Here is a 4,294-nt window from a genome sequence, read left to right as displayed (position 1 = left end):
ACACACAATGAACGCACAATGAACATACAATAAACACACAATAAACAGACAACAAACCGACAATAAACAGACAACGAAAACACAATAAACACACAATGAACACACAATAAACAGGCAACAAACACACAACACACAATGGACACACAATAAACAGGCAACAAACACACAATAAACACAGAACAAACACACAATAAACACAGAACACACAGCTGGCATCTACTGTTCATTGTGTGTGTGCACACAAGTGTCCATCATGAGTTCCATTGTGTAGAAAAGCGCTACACAAATCTACTTCATTATTATTGTGGCCAGCCAATGAGTGTGTGTGTGAGTCCTATCAGAGTGTGTGTGTGTGAGTCCTATCAGAGTGTGTGTGAGTCCTATCAGAGTGTGTGTGAGTGTGTGTGAGTCCTATCAGAGTGTGTGTGTGAGTCCTATCAGTGTGAGTGTGTCAGTGTGTGAGTCCTATCAGAGTGTGTGTGTGTGTGAGTGTGTGAGTCCTATCAGAGTGAGTGTGTGAGTCCTATCAGAGTGTGTGTGCGTGTGTGAGTGTGTGAGTCCTATCAGAGTGTGTGGGTGTGTGTGAGTGTGTGAGTCCTATCAGAGTGTGTGTGTGAGTCCTGTCAGTGTGTGTGTGAGTGAGTCCTGTCAGAGTGTGTGTGAGTCGCTAGATTGTGACACTAATTTGCGTGGCCATTGTCGAGGTGGATACACTTTTATTGTCGTTCATCCGCCACAAATCTACTGTGAGGAAGAATCAGACAATGGCGAGCTGGAAAGCGACAATAAGCACAGACTGTTGCTTTAAAACCTGCAGACATTTTAATAACTGCATGTCACACATGTCTACTTTCTTTCTTCTCTTTATTCTTCTTTTGTCTGATGACTTCATTCATGTCATCATCATGCTGCTGCAACACAATCACTCCTTCATCTCATCATCATGCTGCTATAACATTTTTTTAGAGCAATGATAGTTTAAAAAGAAAAAAATATATTGCTAATATATATATATATATATATATATATATATATATATATATATATATATATATATATATAAAAATACCAAAATAATATTTCCAAGTGTAATATTAGAAGTGAAGTAATTGGAGCCTTAAATAGGTCAATATTTCATGACAACATTTATTTTGATTGATTTTTTTTTTTTTTTTTAGAGCAATGATAGTCAAAAAAAAAAAGCTTATATATATATATATATATATATATATATATATATATATATATATATATATATATATATATATATGTATAAATTTTTTTAAATCTGTCAATTTTAAATGTATATTATTTTTATGTGTTTTTTTTATGTTTGTTTTATTCAGTTTCTGTCAAATAAAACTTTGATTTCCTTTTTTTTTTTAATGGCAAAACTATTTTTTTTACCAAAATAATATTTCCAAGTGGAATATTTGATGGGAAGTAATTGGAGCCTTAAATAGGTAAATTTTTCCTGACAACATTTATTTTGATTCATTATTATTTTTTGAGCAATGACAGTTTAAAAAAAAAAAGATCCCACTAAAATGATTGGGGATCCAAAGGGGCCCCGGGGACTCAAGTGTTAGAAATAAGTCAAATATTTAATAATAATATGACTCCTTTAATGTGCCTTCTAATCCGGTGCACCTTATATATGAGAATAGATCTGAATAGACCGGCTCATCTGCAGTGCGCCTTATAATCCAGTGTTCACTATGGTCCGGAAAATACGGTATAAATACACACAAAAAGCCCCCCAAAAAGGGGAAAAAACTTACTCAACAAAATCCCACTAAAATTATTGCGGATCCAAAGGGGCCCTACTCAAAAAATTGTGAAAAAAAAGCCATATATAATTATTACTATTATTATTTTGTAACTTTTAACACTTAAATCTCTGGATCAGCTTCAGATCTGTCAATTTTAAGTTTTTGTAATTTTTTGTGTTTGTTTTTTCCTTTCCTTTTTGTCATAGAAACTTTTTTGTTTTTGACAAACAATGCACATTTTCCCCAAAGATGTATTTCAAAGTGGAATATTAGATGTGAAGTAATTGGAGCCTTAAATAGGTCAATATTTCATGACAAAATTGATTTTGATTCAATTTTATTATTTTTTTAGAGCAATGATAGTTAAAAAAAATAAGATAAAATAAATAAATATATATATATATATTAAAATCTGTTTTAATTTTTATTATTTTTATGTGTTTTTGTTTGTTTGTTTTATTCAGTTTTTGTCAAATAAAACTTAGATGTTCTTTTTTTCTTACGGCAAAACAATATTTTTTTACCAAAATAATATTTCCAAGTGGAATATTTGATGGGAAGTAATTGGAGCCTTAAATAAGTCAATATTTCATGACAAAATTGATTCTGATGATTTTTTTTTTTTAATGATAGTTAAAAAAAAATAACAATGCTAATATATATATAGATATATAAATCTGTACATTTTAGATTTACATTATTTCATGTGTTTTTGTTTGTTTTATTCAGTTTTTGTCAAATAAAACTTTTTAAAACTTTTCTTTTTTTTTTAATGGCAAAACAATATTTTCTTACCAAAATAATATTTCCAAGTGGAATATTTGATGGGAATTTTTTTTAATATATGAGAATAGACCTGAATATACCCGCTCATCAGCAGTGCGCCTTATAATCCGGTGCGCCTTATGGTCCGGAAAACACGGTATAAATACACACAAAAATCCCCCCAAAAAGGGGGAAAAAACTTACTCAATAAAATCCCACTAAAATTATTGGAGATCCAAAGGGGCCCTACTCAAAAAATTGTAAAAAAAAAAAAAAAGTCATATATAATTATTATTATTATTAATATTTTGTAACTTTTAACACTTAAATCTCTGGATCAGCTTCAGATCTGTCAATTGTAAGTTTTCGTAATTTTTTGTGTTTGTTTTTTCCTTCCCTTTTTGTCATAGAAACTTTTTTTTTTATGACAAACAATGCAAATTTTCCCCAAAAATATATTTCAAAGTGGAATATTAGATGTGAAGTAATTGGAGCCTTAAATAGGTCAATATTTCATGACAAAATTGATTTTGATTCAATTTTAATATTTTTTTAGAGCAATGATAGTTAAAAAAAATAAATAAATAATAATAATAATATATATATATATATATATATATATATATATATATATATATATATATATATATATTAAAATCTGTTTTAATTTTTATTATTTTTATGTGTTTTTGTTTGTTTGTTTTATTCAGTTTCTGTCAAATAAAACTTTGATTTCCTTTTTTTTTTTAATGGCAAAACTATTTTTTTTACCAAAATAATATTTCCAAGTGGAATATTTGATGGGAAGTAATTGGAGCCTTAAATAGGTAAATTTTTCCTGACAACATTTATTTTGATTCATTATTATTTTTTGAGCAATGACAGTTTAAAAAAAAAAAGATCCCACTAAAATGATTGGGGATCCAAAGGGGCCCCGGGGACTCAAGTGTTAGAAATAAGTCAAATATTTAATAATAATATGACTCCTTTAATGTGCCTTCTAATCCGGTGCACCTTATATATGAGAATAGATCTGAATAGACCGGCTCATCTGCAGTGCGCCTTATAATCCAGTGTTCACTATGGTCCGGAAAATACGGTATAAATACACACAAAAAGCCCCCCAAAAAGGGGAAAAAACTTACTCAACAAAATCCCACTAAAATTATTGCGGATCCAAAGGGGCCCTACTCAAAAAATTGTGAAAAAAAAGCCATATATAATTATTACTATTATTATTTTGTAACTTTTAACACTTAAATCTCTGGATCAGCTTCAGATCTGTCAATTTTAAGTTTTTGTAATTTTTTGTGTTTGTTTTTTCCTTTCCTTTTTGTCATAGAAACTTTTTTGTTTTTGACAAACAATGCACATTTTCCCCAAAGATGTATTTCAAAGTGGAATATTAGATGTGAAGTAATTGGAGCCTTAAATAGGTCAATATTTCATGACAAAATTGATTTTGATTCAATTTTATTATTTTTTTAGAGCAATGATAGTTAAAAAAAATAAGATAAAATAAATAAATATATATATATATATTAAAATCTGTTTTAATTTTTATTATTTTTATGTGTTTTTGTTTGTTTGTTTTATTCAGTTTTTGTCAAATAAAACTTAGATGTTCTTTTTTTCTTACGGCAAAACAATATTTTTTTACCAAAATAATATTTCCAAGTGGAATATTTGATGGGAAGTAATTGGAGCCTTAAATAAGTCAATATTTCATGACAAAATTGATTCTGATGATTTTTTTT

Source organism: Nerophis lumbriciformis, linkage group LG25 (assembly GCF_033978685.3).
Source record: "Nerophis lumbriciformis linkage group LG25, RoL_Nlum_v2.1, whole genome shotgun sequence".
In the NCBI taxonomy this organism is placed as follows: Eukaryota; Metazoa; Chordata; class Actinopteri; order Syngnathiformes; family Syngnathidae; genus Nerophis; species Nerophis lumbriciformis.
The sequence above is the reverse complement of the archived record's forward strand: the minus strand, read 5'-3'. Positions refer to the sequence as shown.